General features: G+C 41.5%; 1 long non-coding RNA gene across 1 annotated transcript; it reads left to right on the forward strand.

The window, feature by feature from the left end:
* The first annotated feature begins 8622 nt into the window (after nt 1-8622).
* LOC148803497 (uncharacterized) lies at nt 8623-12459 on the forward strand. The gene is made up of 2 exons (XR_016074551.1): nt 8623-9796; nt 11799-12459. It is a non-coding gene; the product is annotated as an uncharacterized LOC148803497 (long non-coding RNA).
* The last annotated feature ends 5652 nt before the right edge of the window (nt 12460-18111 follow it).

The raw sequence follows: 18111 nt of genomic DNA on the forward strand, positions 1-18111 counted from the left end.
AGTTGACCGAGGCATAGCGTCCCCAGTCTTGTGTCGACCAAGGTGTAGTTGTATACGAGGTATAGCCGGCCGAGCTATGCCTCGACGTCCCCAGTCTTGTGCCGACCGAGGAGTAGTTGTCTGAGATCTTTCGGTTCCCGAGCTCTCAACCATGGAATGCTCAGTTTCTAGTCTTGGGTGCCTTTGGGGCCCTTCTAGGGCTAGCCGTTTCCTAGCTAGCTCAGCCGTTAAGCTGGCGGTTGTGCGGAGTTCCTCGACCGTCCTCAGGCCTTGGTGGGCGGGGGCGTTCTTCCTCTACGTTCAGGCTCAGCTGTTGTCAGTTGAGTCAGGTAGCTTGGTCGGCGATAAACTGCCAAGCTGGGCCTGATGGGCTCGCCGTTCGGGGATCGGCAGAGTCAACTCGGTTTGCAGTGCGGCTTATCATGTGCATGTGTGGTGTGTGCAGTGGGCGTGTGCGCTCCTCAGGGTCAGAGATGTGGCTTAGAAACTTTATTGCTTGTAGGTCTACTAGTAGTACATCCTGAGATTTCCCGAGTTCCAACTCCTCGATATCGGCCAACCTTTGAGGTCTTCGAATCTATAAGTATTCGGTCCGAGGACTCTGGTGATTTTGTACGGCCCTGCCCAAATCGATCCGAGCTTTCCTTCTCATGGTGTGGGGACTATGACTCTGCGCAGGATGAAGTTGCCTGTCTTGAATTTGCGTCTTCTCACCTTGGAATCGTAATGTCATGCCATCCTCTGCTATTGTGCAACCATCTTCACATGTGCTCGGTCCCGAGCTTCTTCTACTAGGTCCAACTCTACGTGTAGATCTCCGTCATTCTGCCCCTCATTGAATAGTTCAATCCGAAGGGTTGGGGAACCTATCTCCACGGGGATCATGGCTTCAGCCCGTAGGTCAGGCTGAAAGGAGTCTCCCCGGTGACAGTTCGTGGGGTCATCTTGTAGGCCCAGAGAATGCTCGGTAGCTCCTCAACCCACCTTCCCTTGGCTTGATCTAAGCGTGTTTTCTGGCCGTGTAGTAGGATGCGGTTGGTTACTTCGGTCCGTTTGTTGTTCTAAGGTCGGTGTACTGTGGTAGTTCAGTGATCGATCCTCAAGTCATCACAGAGGGCCTTGAACTTCTTGTCGGTGAACTGTGTTTCATTGCCTATGATGAGCACGCGAGGGATACTAAAGTGGTAGGCAATTCCCTGCCAGAGGAAATTTTGGGCATTGTGGGCAGTGATGCGTGCCAGAGCTTCGGCTTCTACCCACTTCGTGAAGTAGTCTATTGCTACGAGAAGGAACTTCTTCTGCGCAACTGCGGAGGGGAAGGGGCCGAGGATGTCCATTCCCCATTAGGCGAACAATCATGGGCTGGTGTTCGACTTCAGAGGGGCCGCAGGCCGATGATGGAGATTAGAGTCACGCTGGCAACTATGGCACTTCCGAACTAACTGGGTGGCATCCTGCTTCATCATCGGTCAGAAGTAGTACTGCCGGAGTGCCTTATGGGCAAGTGTGCGCACACCAGGGTAATCTCCACAAATGCCCTTTTGTATCTCCCTAAGGACGTAGTCTGCTTCGGTTGGGGAGAAACACTTCTGGTATGGAAGCATGTGGGAATGGCAGTAGAGTTGACCCTGTATTAGGCAATACCTGGCCGCTCTATGTTAGAGCCTTTTTGCTTCTGCTCGATCCTTCGGGGAAGTGTCCTAGCGAAGATACTCGATTATGGGGTTCATCCAAGATGGGCCATGCAAAACTAAAAGAATGAGGATGGTTGCTAGTACGATGCTTGGTTGGGCCAGTATATCTAACCGAACGGCTGATTCAAGGTCAGTTTGCGGCGAGCTAGCCAGCTTCGAAAGGGCATCGGCTCGGGCGTTCTCGACTCGAGGGATCTGCTGGATATCGAAATGCTCAAGCTACCGAATGAGCTGTTGTACCTTTTGTAGGTAGCTCAACATAGAGGGAGTCCGAGCCTCAAACTGACCATGGGTTTGGTTGACCACGAGCTGTGAGTCACTAAAGGCCTCAATTTATCGGGCCTCGAGATCCAAAGCAAGGCGGAGCCCAGCAATCAGGGCCTCATATTTGGCCTCATTTTTGGATTCTTTGAACTCAAATTTGAGGGCGTGTTCCAACATTGCGTTGTTCGGGCCAAGGAGGATAAGGCTGGTGTCGCTGCCATGCTGGTTTGACAAGCCATCTACATGGAGAGTCGATATTGGAGGCAGTGGGGCCAGCTCCTCGGTGGTAAATGTACACTACTATAAAATCTACCAAGGTCTGGGCTTTGATTGCCGGTCGGGGTGCGTACTCGATGTCGAATTCACTTAATTCCACACTCAACTTGACCAGGCGGCCCGATACTTCCGGTCTTTGTAGCACCTGCTTAAGGGGCTCGTTGGTGAGTACTCGAATGCTGTGGGCCTGGAAGTAGGGTCTAAGTTTTCTAGCCGCGGTGACGAGGGCCATAACCAACTTTTCAAGATTGGAGTACTGGGTCTCTACGCCGCTGAGGACCTTACTAATGTAGTAGATCGACCTCTGTACCCAGTCCTCTTCTTTGAAGAGTACAAAGCTGACGACCTCATCTTCGGCCGAGAGGTAGAGCAATTGCTCATCCCCTCTGCTCGGCTTAGTCAGGAGGGACGGCAAGCTCAGGTACTGCTTCAGCTTCTGGAAAGACTGCTCACACTCTTCTGTTCAGTGGAAGTCCTTTGGCCGTTTGAGGGCTTTCAAAAAAGGGAGGCACCGGTCCGCGGATTTGGACATAAACCTGCCAAGGGCGGCTATTCTTCCGGTGAATCGTTGCACCTCCTTATGGGTCAGGGGGATGGCATGTCAAGGATGGCCTTTATCTTCTTTGGATTTGCTTTGGTTCATCTCTATGTTACCATGAACCCCATAAACTTGCCGGAGACAACCCCGAAGGCACACTTGATTGGGTTTAACCTCGTCTTGTACTCTCTAAGTGTATTGAAGACTTCGCAGAGGCCGAGTAGGTGATGTTCAGCCTTTTTTCTCTTCACGAGCATGTCGTCGACATATGCCTCCACGTTCCTACCGAGTTGTTCTTTGAATACCTCATTCACCAGCCGTTGATAAGTGGCGTCGGCGTTTTTGAGGCCAAAGGGCATTACCTTGTAGCAGTACAGGTCGCGGTCAGTGATAAAGGCCATTCTCTCCTGGTCATCCGGGTCCATCCGGATTTGGTTGTATCCTGAGAAGGCGTCCATGAAGCTTAGGAGCTCATGTCCTGCTGTTGCGTCAATGAGATGGTCGATCCTCGGCAAGGGAAAGCTGTCTTTTTGACAGGCCTTATTCAGGTCGGTGAAGTCAATGCAGATTCCCCACTTTCCGTTGGCCTTCTTAACCATCACTACGTTGGCCAGCCAATCAGGGTATTTGACTTCCCGAATGAAGTCGGCATCGAGCAGCTTCTACACTTCATCAGTGATCACTTGCCACCGCTCTGTGGTGAAGTTTCTCTTCTTCTGCTTCACAGGTCGGTAACAGGGGTTGACGTTCAGCCGATGTGTGATAACTTCGGGGTCGATCCTAGGCATGTCCTCTACCGACCAAGCAAACACGTCGGCATTATTTCTCAGTAGTCGCACAAGTTCCTCTCGGAGGTGGTCAGTTAGCAGGGAGCCAACTTGGACCGTCTTTTCGGGATCATCTTCAAATAGGGGGACTTGGACGAGGTCTTCCACAGGTTGGCCGTGTTGTGCCTTTACCTCGTTACGCAGGTCATATGCTTCTGCCATCAACGTCTCGGTCGTTGGACGTGCTCCTTGGCAGGATAGCTGATAGTAATGTCGCGTTGTTTTCTGGTCTCCGCGTGCCACCCTTTTGCCATACTTGGTTGGAAATTTCATGGCGATGTGGTATGTTGAGACTATAGCCTGCAGGGTGTTGAGGGTTGGCCTGTTGAGGATCACATTGTAAGAGGAGGGGCAACGCACCACGATGAAGTCTACCATGGCCGTCGTAGTGACATCGCCATCTCCGATCAAGAGGGGAAGAGTTATCCTCCCAGTGGGCTAGAGGGACTCTCCCAAAAATCCCATCAAGGGAGTGCTAACTGATGTAAGTCGTTCTTTGTCAATGCCGAGCTTTTCAAATGCATCTTCAAACAATATGTCGGCAGATCTTCCTGTGTCGACTAGGATCCGCCGCAACTCGAAGTTGTCCACTTCGGCTATGATGACCAAGGCGTCGTCGTGCGGTGTCTGGACCCCTCGGAGGTCGTCATCAGTGAAGGTGATAGATGTGTCATGCCTCCTCATGTGACCTCGGTCGTCGATCTCGCATAGTCGAGCATATCTTTTCCAACCCGAGCTGCTTTCCCCTCCGGCGGTGGCTCCTCCTGATATAACGTGGATGACGTCGGCTGGGGGGCCTCGGGGCGGCGGTTGCTGAGCTTCATCCGTTATTCGTTCCTCTTGGGCTGACTCATTAGCACGGCCAACGTCTGGGGAGGATTTTTGGAGATGGAGAAGTTGAATGGGGAAGGGTGGAGTCTGTGTTGTATGGTTGTCACCGCAACTGATTGGTTTAAGTCCCTGACTTGGAGTGCTTCTTTGTTGAACCTCGCCACTCCGCCATCTTCTGTCGAACCTGCATAAGGCTGTCCGTTCGGATCTCCAGTTGGGCCCAGGATGTTACGAACCTTGGCGGCAGAGAGGAGTACCACACCAAGGCTAGGCCCTACAGCGTGATTACAAGGGCTTTGCACATTAGTCCCTCCGGCGCACCATGTAGCATCATCTGGGTTTTGAGCATCGTGACATAGTCGAAAGGATCAGAGTTCCCATTGTACTTGTCGAATTGGGGGGCTCGCCATCCAGCAGGGGGTATCCCATCTACGATGTCCTGCACGAAAGGTGGCTCCTTGGTGATATGTGCGGTGGCCTGCACAGGTTGGTCTATGGCGAGAGTTACGCTCTTGTGGGTCTGACTGCATTCTAACTCTTCCAAACGTTACCGAAGCTCTTTGATCTCGGCATCTCTGTTGTCCGGGGCCGTAGTGTGTATGGCCTCCCTCTTGGGTCGTGTGGGGAGATCCTTGACCGAAATTGACTCGGCAACAGAGACCACAAAAGGCGACGTCCTTTTGCCGAGCCTTTCTTTGGCGGGGATGCACACTAACTGGCGTGTCAGGCTATGGTGGTCCTGTCCACAGGAGCGGGCAATAGAGGTGGGCCTTCGGGTTGTGTCCTGCCTCATACACTCAGGCTGCTCTCCCCTTACGTCTGACCATCGCGCTTTGGGGTCCTCAGTCCGAGGATCATCCTTCGTGCACGTCGAGGCGTGAGGGGGGACGGCCCGGTTGGGTGGCACAGCAAACCCCAGTGTCTATATGAACTTGAAGATCCTATCGACCTTCTCTTGCATGGCTTGGAATTGCGCTGGATTCACTGCAGCCAAAGGTTGTGGGGTTTCTTGATGCGAGGAGTCGTGGTGTCGGTTCTGCCGAGACAGGGAATGGCCTACTGATCGTTCAGACTGGTTCTTAGGCATCTTAATTGATTTTGAAGCTGGCGGCGAGAAATTTTTTGGGAGAGCTTTTTGTAAGTTCCCGCAGATGACGCCAATCTGATGCTGCTCAATCCAAGGTGGTGCACGAACTAAGGAGGGCAACAAGATAGTCCTTGCTAGCAAGGCAGGGCCGAGCTTCAAGGACGAGGCCGCGCTTCAAGACCTGTGATCAAGGAAGAAGTCAGAGGCCCGAGGAGTTATCCCCGGGTAAGTACTCCAACGCTCAAGTCAGTAGGAGGTAGTAGACGGTCGGGCCGATCTATAAGGGTGCTGGTCCGATCTAAGTAGAAGTATGGGTGTCAGAAGTTGGGGGTCCCTTACCTCGAGCTTGGAGTACCATTTTATAGCCGGAGGGTCCGTATTCTGGTCAGAGTAGGGTTCCAAGGAAATCGGGATAGAGTTCCCTGCCGAGGTTACAGGGGGTAGAGTCTTACTCCTCGACAGAGTTGTCTTCCCATCCTTATCCACTAGGCGAGCTTATCCAAGTGGCGCATAGCTGATGTGGTCGGCGGGATTACAATAATATCAAAGCTCGGCCGGACTACCACGACATGGCCGAGCTGTGACAAGTGGTTGTGGGCCTCTAGACCAGCTCAACAATGTCCCGAACAACTACTTAAATGAGTGTCAAAATGTGTTGAATGGGGATTGTGGTTCTTTAGAGCAAGTTTGCTTATGATCGCTCCTTGGACTGACTCAAAGGTAGGAGTGTCAATTGGACTGGATTTGGTCCAATCCGATCCAGTTCAATGTGAGTCCATTATAAATGGACCAGGTCCAATTCAATTCAATGAATGTTTTGGACCAGTCCAATTCAATGTTTGGACCGTCCAATTTGTTCAAATTCATTTTGATTTAGATTGTTTTCAACCCAAACCTGGTCCATTGACACATATATTTTTATCTTATATCAATGGACCAAATATTGGCTTAATCCAACCCAATCCAATATAAATTTGTTACAAACAGACCAGGTCCAATCCAATCTAATAAATATTTTGGACCAGATTGGTCCAATCCAATATGTCTTGTTGGTCTATCCAAATTGATTTTAGATTGGATAGGGTCCATTCCAAAACCGGTCAATTGACACCCTTACTCAAAGGATAGGGCGATTGAAAAGTTGTATCATCAAAAAATATGGCTCTAACTTCACCTTATCCTGAGATCCTTGGTAGAAGATACTAGAGTTAAGACGTTTGGCATGAAGGCGGGAGAAGTGGTCAAAAACCAACATGAGATAGAAGAAGGTCATCTAATCTAAGATTTGTACACGAAGGTTCAAATCGTCATGGATATTCATTGAACATTATTCAAGGGCATGTTTGTAAAGGTTGATGGTAAACAAAAATGGATCAAGTTCACCCTTGGTTTTTAAAAATGAACCAGTGACCGAACCGGTCAGGGGTCCGGTTATCGGTTCGAACGGCCCTACCGTTCGACCCGAATGGCCGGCCTGTTTTGACAAAAAAAATTAAAAAATTGGAAAATGGTCAAAACTGTTCGAACGATTCGAATGGTTAACCGACCAGTTCAGCGGTTTGCTTACCAAAATCAACGGTTTTGGAGGAAAATGGAACCGGTCTGGAGGAAAACGGCCGGTTCCCGGTTTTCCGATCCAATCCGGTTTTAAAAATAGTGAGTTCACCTATGAATCCCTCACTAAGGTTTGTGCCTATTGTGGCCTTTTGGGTCACCATTGGCATTGATGCAAACGTATCAAAATTACACTTGATGAAGCAAAAGCTGAACTGGAAAATAGGGAGATCGACACAAGCTACACATATTTAAATATTGACACGGTACACCCAACAAGGGGTGTATCATATTGGTATTAACCCTGCCCGACACACGATATGCCATGACTGGAGGTGTATCCTATAAGTTGTGCATATCAGGGTGATGTAGATACGTATTGACCCGTATCGATGCGTATTAGTCTAATATAATGCAATACGGGCCAATACGCAACACAACACGCAACACACACATGTTATAAATCAACTCCTAAACCACTAGACCAACTTAACTTTTGTGTTAATAATGGAAATTAAATAAACTTTGATTAAATATTGTATCTACATACTACTCATAATCCAAATAAATAATACATATATATGTTTAACAATTCAAAGTAAAAATTAAAAAGAATAATATTCAAAATTGATATTTTATAAACTAATGGAATAAATAATCTATCAAATTCACATAAAAATCAAAAGATGATTTTAATGTCAAAAAATTATGCAAATAAAATATTATATATATATATATATATATATATATTTTATTAATATTTTAATTCACCTTACATTAAATAACAACATACTAAATATTTACAAAAATAAAATTGTTTACAAAATATTTGGGAATATAATATTAAATATTACCTATCAACTCTACTAATCAAAATTTATACCAAAATTGGTTTTTAATTTTAGAAAAAACTATAGAAACAAAAATATTAATAATTATATTGGCAATTCAAAATTTGCAATATATATATATATATCTATATATATATCTTATAAATTTTAAAAAATTTGATATATTTTAAATTTAAATTATATATTTTTATAAATTATTAATTGATATTTTAATTTACATTTGAGAATTTAATATTTGGTTGACTTTTTTTGTTAATGTAAAAAGGTAAAAAATAGTAAAATAGAATATAATTTATATAATAATTAAAAATTAATATGTGCACATTTTATGTGTTTTGGACTATTTATTGATGCATTATCTATAAAATTGTATAATATTTATGCATCCCGATATTTTAATTGTAATATACATTTTCATATATACCATTAAAGTATGCATTTTCTATATATTTATACATTATTTGTGGCTATTTGATTTTAAATTTAGTGTTATTAATAAATTTATGGAATTTGTATATATTAATAAATTTATGGAATTTGTATATATATTCATGTGTTACCAAAGCATATCCATATCCGTATCCATATCCAAATTGTCCAATACGATACTTGATGCCAATACTTTAATCATTGATTGGAATAATTGAATTTCTCTCCTTCCTGATACACCCCCTTTCATGAAACCTTCTTATTGCATCTTCTAGTTCAATCGAACACCATAAATCAAGATATTCTATTTTATTAGTATTAAATTGAAATTTTAAAGGCATGCATATTTTCAAAAATTTGCATTTAATGTCATGTCTGTTGATGGGATGGGACTGGAGTGTAGCGATTTAAAAGTATATGGTGCCTTCCCTTAAGTGTCATTACCCTGAAAGTATAAAGTAGTTCTTTATATTTTTTTGATGAATAATATTTTACCTTTTATAAACACAATAATAATTTATCTTTCATATCTTCACATGATCTACTTACTTTTCATTGGTTCTCATTTTTTGCTTCATGTACCACAAATTTTGTGTTTATGAGCTATAATGCTTAAATTCAAGGAAATTTTCTATAATGCCCGAAAGATATGATAATAAAAGAATTTTGGTCAATCATAACCGTGAATTTGATGAATACGATTAATTGCTTACAATTTTATTATACCGATTTATTGGTTGTGCTCCCTTGTTAAGATAAAAAAAAAAGGATATGCCCAAATTACACCACAACCGAAAATATATCTAGTCTTTAAAAATAATAGTATTTCTTTCTGGAAGAAGGCAGATTGGCTGTTTTCAACTTTGATTTGAAATGATAGAAAGAGGGGAATGGTTTGTACATTCATTAAACTTACAATGGTCATATAAACCCTTTGTTAATAGGTTATGATCATCAATGTTATAATTCTTTGTTTGTTTTTTTTTGTTTTTTGGTTTTAGATCATTGATATAAATTCGAATGGTTGTGTTTGATATGCCTTTGGCTACTTTGAATGACATAACTAACATATGCTGCTAACCAAACTATCTGTTAATAGGTGAAATCATCTCCTCACAGAGCAACCATTTCAATTCTCAACTACTGGTAACAATCTCTACTTTCAATTTCTGAAAATGAGATATGCAACTCTATTCTTCGATCTATTGATCTCCTAGAGATCTTACTTCAATCTATTTGATTTCTGTAACGATCTCTACTTCTGAATTTTGTTTTTCATTTCGAGGTCGTTTTCCTCGTCAAAATAGAGATCTGATCTTACAATGATTTTTCATTTCTGTAACGATCTCTACTTTCAAAGAGATCTGCCTTCGATTTGTGAATAGTGAAACCACTCAACCTTACTTTCGCTCCAACGTATCTATCACTAGAACAACCGATTTCAAGTAAGCATACTCTCTGCCTCCACTCTTTTCTGTTTCTACAAAATCACTTTAGACCGTAGATTTCAAGTAAGCATAAGAACAACCTTACTTATAGATTTAAGTGTTCACTCGGTAGGGTTAGGGTTTATTGTCTCTTTGGTTTATATAGGGTTTGATATGCTAATTGAACTAGGGTATTGGAGATTTGATTGCCTAGATGTGATTACGATTATTTTTTTATTTGATGCTTTGGTTTGGGATGTGATTATAAAATTGAGTTTCATATCACTGAATATTTATTTGGACCAAAATAAGAATATTGTCTCTTTCACTTGGATTATTAGTTTCTACATAATCAAGCTACATTTTAACAAATACAACATAAGAATAAAATGCAATTGTATTTCCAGGATTGCTAAATTAGAGTATATTTTCCTTATTTTGATGCACTTTATATTTATTATTTGTCTCATGTTTTATGAGCCATTTGTTGGATCCACCAAAGAACAAAACCATTCCCGTAATTGACAGCCCAGCATAGAGGGAGGTGCTTTTAATTGACAACTCTATTTTTAACCCATAATTTAGTAGTAAACCTATGAATTTACCATTGGGTTCAGTCCTCTAATGGAGACCCAGACCCTCTGTAATTGGGTTAATTGGCTTCAGTTCTATTGGATCTTCATGACCCATTAATAGCCCCATCTAGTTTGCCAAATTTACTTGGTACAAATTGGACCAACTTGATAATAAAAAAATAGTTTGAAGCTTTGAATTATACTCCTTTTACTATAACAAAGGAAATTTCATATTTGATGTCTGAATGAACCCAACCATGATGTCAATTGGGGTCCATCCCTAGTTTCTAGTTGAGTCAAGCAATTTAAATGCAGCATTTTAGTTCAGTATGTGTGAAGGTTTAGAATTTGAAAGGGATTTCTTTTTTTCTTTTGATTTACGTAATCTGTTTTATTACTATTTTACACTGATTTGGGTGTTGCATTACTGCACAGTTCCACTAGAATTGTTAGCTCCATGTCAGTCAAGAGCTTTAATGTAAGAACTGTATGTATCATGTATGAAGTTTCTGGTGATGCAACTGTATTAAATCCAACTAGCCCCTTTTGCTGTCAAGATTTGCAAGTCTTTTCTTTTGGAAACTTAAAAGAAAATAAAATCAGCCTTCAGTTATGAATTGATAATAATCTTAGTTACCAAGTTTGTTATTAAAGTTGTCTTATAGGTTATTTCCTATATTGAGTTTAGTTAGAAGTATTAGATCTTAGGAAAATATTTTAAGGGTTTAGAAGATCTTAGAAGATATTCTATTTCCTTTTGTCATAATAAGCATACCCTACGAGCCTTCTGACTATTTCAAGTATTGGATGAAGCAAAAGTGGGAGTAGGAGAGGAGAAGAGGAAATGGTTCTTTGAGAAATCAGGCACCTTCTTTGTGAAATCCTTCTCCCATAGCTTGTCTAGGGAGGAGTCTTCTGACTTCCCAAGTCTTGGATCAGATCTGTTCCCTCTAAGCTGGCTTTCTTTGTTTGGTCAGCAATGCTAGATAAGATTTTAACAAAGGATAATTTAGTTAGAAGAGGTTTAGAGGTGGTGGACTTGGGCTGCATCTTATGTGGTTGAACTGTGGAATCCTCTATTCATTTGCCAATTCACTGTAACTTCACCCATTGGATTTGGATGAGAGTGCTGAATATGTTTGGGTTAAGATGTGGAATCTATATAGCTAGTTCTGAAACAGTCAAATATAGATTTTAAATCAGGAATATAATATGAAAATAAAGAAATGATGTTTCTGATTTTTGAAACTCATGATGTTGAACCATTGTTTTTATTGTTGCATGTGTTCTTTAATTAGCTTTTTGAACATGCTAGTTTTATTATAAACATCTTTAATAGGATGTGTCAATATGTTAAATGGATTTATGACTCATTTGTGTTTATTTCTTAATGTATTTGTTAATTACATGTATGCTATTTATTCATGAGATATAATGTCTATTAGGGATGGTTTCTGGAAAAGATACCCAAGTTTCATCTATCGAAAGCAAAAAGGGTAAAGGTAAGGACATCCTATCTGCCTCTCACTCTACCTCTACTAAGCATGAAAGAACCTGACAGCTTCAATGGAGTGATGCGATGGATAAAGCATTAATTGAACTACTCGCTAATCAAGTTGCACTAGGCAACAAGATTGACAAGGGGTTCAGAACATCAGCATACACATATGCATGCAAGGAAATGATTGATCGATTCGGAGTTGAATTAAAAACACTACACATTAAGAGTCGGATGAGAACCTTGAAGCCAATTTATGCAGAGGCTAAGAAGTTGTTAGGTACAAGTGGCTTCGGTTGGAATGAAGCAAAAAATCAAATTCAAGCTGATCCTAAAGTTTGGAAGGAGTATCTACAGGTAAACATATATTTATGTAAATCTTCATTTATAAAAAAAAAATGGTTTGTAAAGCATGTATTGATTATGAATTGTACACTGTAGGCCAATCCACTTGTAGTTAATGTAAAGGGTCGTGTTATGGAAATGCATGGAAATCCCTTTTTCATTTATTTTATTCAATTCGGTTTGTAAATAATTTTTTTTTCTTAACTAAATGTATAGGATTTGATCAAGAATGTAATTAATTAATAGAAATAAGATTTTTGTTATTTATTTTCTTGATTAAAGACGAAGGAAGAAGATGGCGGCGCTGGAGATTTGCAGATGGAGAAATCGCTTCCTGCGATTTGTAGTTTGTGAAACTGCAATCTTAGTGATTAACATCTGTTTTTTAGGTGGTGCGAACAGTCTATAGTTGATTTTTGTTTGTTTAAAATCAAGATTATTAATTTCAGATCTTTCATGATTTAATTCTTGAATTGAAAATCAGTTTCAGACCATTTCGGACTAGATTGGACCAAAACTGTTTGGACCGAATCTAGGGTTCGAAGGGGGCTGTTTTTCAATCCATATTTCTCACACTTTTTTGTTCCAAATCTGATGTTCAATTACAGGAATCAATTCGGACCACCTGTAAAGCCCAGTTTTAAAAGGTTAAAACTGCAAAAGCCCAACCTTATGAGAAAAGCTATATGGGCCGAACTGCTAACTACGATTCAGTCTATACACCTAGTAGACATTAATTGTTAATGATATGGTTTTTAAATAGACTGTTAAATGGGCTTTACAGCAGTTAATTGATTTGATCAATTCTTCCTTTACATGTGATGTTTGGATGTTTATGTGCTGCGACCATGGGCCATAAGCACTTGGCCCATGATGACTCGTTAGTGGCTTTTGCGCACACCATGGTTGAATGCATATCATTGCCATGGTGTCCCTTAAGGTCATTGGATGATCCCTCCTTATTTGGTGGGCTTCACAACCTTGAAAAGGGATGCGTACGGAACCCCTAGCCGATTAAGGCCCACCAGAAATCTGACTTTATGAAAGTTAGTGGGAGCCACTTTGGTTTGACCTATAATTAGAATTAGGGCGTAATTTAGTTCCCTCCAGCAAATATGAGTGCATGTGATAGGGAGATCCATATGATGGATTCTCTAAAGGCCTTTCATCATTAGCACAATGATGGGTCTTTCAGTAATGAGGAAACGCACCATAAAATTGGACTATCTATTTGCTGTTAGATCTATCAAAGTGTTTCATAAGATGGTAGGGGCGTCATAGACCGATGTGGGAGGGGTTTCATCAGAAAATGGGAACTTTCACGGTACCTTGGCGTAATCTGAATATGATGGGTGAGCACTCATTGGACAGAAATGTTTACCTGAAAACGGCTCTGAACCTTGTTTAACAGAGTCCAAAGTGAAACTCATTTGATGAGTGAATATGATCCGTCACAGAAAGGTGGTGGGGTTATGCAGCTGAAACAGTTGGTTTCACGCACCCCATGTGATTTTTCACATTTCTAGAGGCATTTCGTTGTCTCCGTCACTGAGAGAGAAATCTCAGAGATGAATAAATGGGAATGGAACATAGATTAAAAGTCATATCTATGTAGGTAACATGAATCAAACTAAGGTTGTGAATTAACGTCTTTGTTGTTTTATCAGAAAATGGCTAACGGTCAATTTGCAAAGCTTCTAGACGATAGCAAGCTTAAGGGCCCAAACTATGCCGACTGGTACAGAAATCTTATGCTGGTCCTAACTTTCGAAAAGTTAGACAAGGTGGTGAAAAATCCTGCCCCGGAGCGTCCGAGTGATAGGGCTTCTGAGACCCGTAGAAGGGATTACCAAGATTGGGAGGATAGGAATTCCCTATCCCGTTGCTTTGTCATTGTCTCACTAGACAACACAATACAGAAGCAGTTCGATCAGATCGAACTAGCCAATGACATATTGGATAGTTTAAAGACAATGTATGAAGAGCAGAACCGTTCTATTCAACAGAAGGTCCTGAAACTGTTCATGACCGCGTAAATGTCCAAAGGGAAGAAAGTTCACGACCATTGTCTTCAGATGATGGGTTACATTAACGAACTCGAAGCTCTTGGATCCGGGCTAGATCTTGGCACGTAAGTGGATGCTATCCTGAATCTTTGCCATTTTCCTTCAATGCGTTCACAATGAACTAGAACATGAATAAGCTAAATGTCAGTGTCCAGGAACTCAGCAATATGTTGTAGAGGGCCGATGATCTACTCAAGAAGGATGAGCCTGTGGTTATGCTTGCTGAACTTAACAAATCGGGCAAGAAAAAGAGAAAGGCAAAGAAGCCCTAGAAGAAAACTACCAAGCCTAAGAAGCAGAAGAAGAACAAGGCATCTGATGTCTGTCACTTCTGCAAGCAGACCGGCCATTGGAAGAGGAATTGTCCTGCCTACCTGGAATCTAAGAAAGGTAACATTGAAACTTGTGTCATAGAAACTAATATGTTAGTTACTTCTGTGTCCTGGTGTGTTGACTCCGGCACTTCAACTCATGCGTGTAACTCACTGCAGGGATTCAAAGTTAGCAGAAGATTGAGTGAAGGCGAAGTAACGCTATTTTTGGGAACGACTGCAAGTCTTGCAGCAGCGACAATAGGAACCGTAGAATTAGTTTTTAGAGAATGAGTCATTGTACTTAAAGATTGTCTTAATGTACAGAACTTGAGAATAAATTTAATTTCTATTTCTAAACTGTGTGCAGATGGATATACTGTTTATTTTAGTAATATGATTACTGTTAAATGGAATAACAAATTCATCGCATGTGGGGAACTGGAGAACGGTCTCTATGTTTTACATCCTTCTCTGGAAACTAACTTAACCGAAACTACGTCGGTCCAAAATCCCAAGAAAAGGAATCGTGATACAGTAAATCCCACGTGCCTCTGGCATTACCAACTTGGCCATATCGGTATTGACCGAATCACAAGGCTGGTAAAGGACAGTCCTTTGGATTTTCTAACCATAGAAAATCTTCCCACTTGTGAGTCTTGCCTTCAAGGTAAGATAACTAAGCGGCCATTTGACGGTAAGCTTGAAAGATCTGCAGGCACACTTGACCTAATACATACTGATGTATGTGGTCCCCTAAGTGTTAGGACACTGAATCAATACGTGTATTTCATCACCTTTACAGATGATTTTTCACGATATGGTTACGTGTACCTAATGAGACATAAGTCTGAATCCTTTGAAAAGTTCAAAGAGTTCAGACAAGAAGTCGAGAAACAGTTAGGGAGAGAAATTAAGGCCCTTTGACCCCCTCCCCATACAATGGCTCTGTGCGGTTAGACTCAACCACGATTTCCTGGTGGTCGCGACCCCCTCCCCATACAATGCCATAATAGGGCGGCCAATCACTCATGTCCTATGGGTAGTTATTTCCACCTACTACTTGGAAATGAAGTTTCCTACATACTTCGTGTTAGACAGTTTTGTATGCCCTTAGCTTCAATCCGATTTGATGTACTTTTGTTATTTAGTGGAAATAAATTAAAGTGCATGTTTGATTCATGTTGTTTGATATAATTCTGTGTAAGACCCTAAAACTGGACACTTATAGAGACTTGTGTTAGTTTTAAATGTTCACAGCTATTGGATAAGTCTGGGGAGATTTATCCTACCAAGGCTGATACTGGTGTGCCACCAAGTGTTGGGATGGCCTATCTTGGCCACCAAGGTAAGACCCAAGGCATATGCAGTATGAGATTACTTAAATCCTTGAACTGGACCAAATTTCCAGTATTGCCCTGGACCTTGGAGACAGATGGGCAAAACTGGAAAGTTACACCTGACCCCTAGACTCGATTATGACACTTCACTAGGTGTCGGATCGGGCTGTCTTTGATATGTCAATCAGTGAGATCCTTAGCGGGGATCAAAACCTGGGTATGTTGGGACAATCCGAGAATTCATCTGAGTGGTTGATCATAGTGACAAGATCAGTCCCTTTGTCGGACAAGGGTAATGATCGGGAAAGGCACTCTCTCTGATGGAAACCAAACTGCTGGCAGTTGATTTCAATCGTTGAAATTTTGTTTTGCAAATATATATATATATGTACGGTTTTGAAATATTTGCAAATGGTTTTAATTCCCGGGATCCATGTGAGTGGAGAGTGCGACACTGTTCCTTGCAGCCGAGGGAGAGGTCATCTCTTGTCGGGCAGTGCTTGATCATTAAAGGCTGAGAGGTTAAGTGTAAGACCATTTAGGATAGTACCTGATGGGTTAATCTTGCACCTGCCCACAGTCCCTGGGTTTTTATAAGATGGCTTGGCCCAGGGACCACTTAATGTAAGTGTTGGGCCCATAGGGTCCATGTGATGGGCTCAAGGGTTTACTGAGTTTTTCAGTAAATTCGGCTGGGCCTTGTAATAAAGGCTGGGCCGAACCCATGTGGCTGGTGTGTAGATCAATGCTTGGGTCCTACGCCATATAAAGAAGCCCAACTGGACAGCAGATTGGAAACTAGTTAAACACTGTACACTAAATGGGCCAAAAGCCCATTTCGAGTTGGGCTGATATGATCACCCATCTATGGGGCGAATCTGAGATTAATGTTAGTAAAATGATTGGGCTTTTAACTTTATCCATTCTGGGAGACCAAATTCAAATCAGATTTGAATCTGGTAACCTCCTGATAAGATCAGGAGTAAGCTAACTTAATCTACAGATAGGATTAAGATAATCCACTATCCAAATACTGATTTGGGTTGGAATAACTCCTAATTATGAGGTTTCTTAATCAAGAAGAAAAAAGGAGAAACCCTAAGAGAAACATATCAGATTTCGAACAAAGGGTTTAGAGGTGCAAGAAATCATCCTGCGAATAGAGATCAGATCTCATTCATACTCCAGAGAAAAGAGAAGCAATTCTTCTGTCTTCGTCCTTGGAGTTCTCCTCCAGCCACCGCCGCCATTGCTTCTCACAATATTCGATCTTTGTAGAGGAAAGAAGTCAAAAAACCAGTTCTTGACATCAATCTTGTAGAAAAGACTGAAGAAGATTCGGTGTTCAGAGTTTACAGATGATTCTTGCGAAGGATCCAGTGTGTAGGACGCACTCTGCTGGTTCCGTTCCACCCACAGCTGTGTCATATTCCGCAGGAGTGGATCTTGGTTTCTTCTTTGGGCGTGAACACCAACTTTGGGAGATACTGTTTCTCCGGATCAGGTATATTCCTTCATTTTGCTTTTGGTTCAGATCTAGTTCGATTATGGTTCAAGTAGGATCCTTGAATATTGTATTATAAATTTAGGGAATGTGATTCCCAGTTGGGAAAAGGTAGAAAAATTTTAAAATTCGCCCACCCATTCCGCAACGTTTATAGCGTCCATTAGATGGATCCTGCCCTTCTTTCACCATCATCTCTAAGTTGTTTTAGGAAATTGACTTGATAGTGAGAGGAGATACTTTTACTAATCTACACAGGTTTAAACCGCTCTTATCTCTCATTTTGTCCCTTTCATGGTTTGATATAATTGGTTTATAAATGCTTGCTCTACTAAATCCTCTTCTTTTTGTGGTTGCAGTTGAGCAATGCTTGCTCTACTAAAGCAGCGCATAGTATTTTTTGGGGCTATCCCATCCATAGATACCTTAATGTGTCTGAATTGTTGATTATGATTCTTACCTGTTGTGTTTTGGTTATGAAAAAACAAATATTATATGTTGATATCTTGTTTTTCTTATGATTAGTAAACTTGATGACTCTGTATCCGTGTGGATGACTTTTGGTTTTGATATATTTTTTTGAGTATTGGATATAATTATGTCTTCAATTTGGTTTCTACAAATATGTTTAACTCATTGAGCTCTAGCTCCAACATTTCAGTAAGACAAACCTTCTTCCTTTCTGATATTATTC

This window comes from Nelumbo nucifera, chromosome 1 (genome assembly GCF_055504915.1).
Source record: "Nelumbo nucifera cultivar China Antique chromosome 1, China Antique-T2T, whole genome shotgun sequence".
NCBI classification, from domain to species: domain Eukaryota; kingdom Viridiplantae; phylum Streptophyta; class Magnoliopsida; order Proteales; family Nelumbonaceae; genus Nelumbo; species Nelumbo nucifera.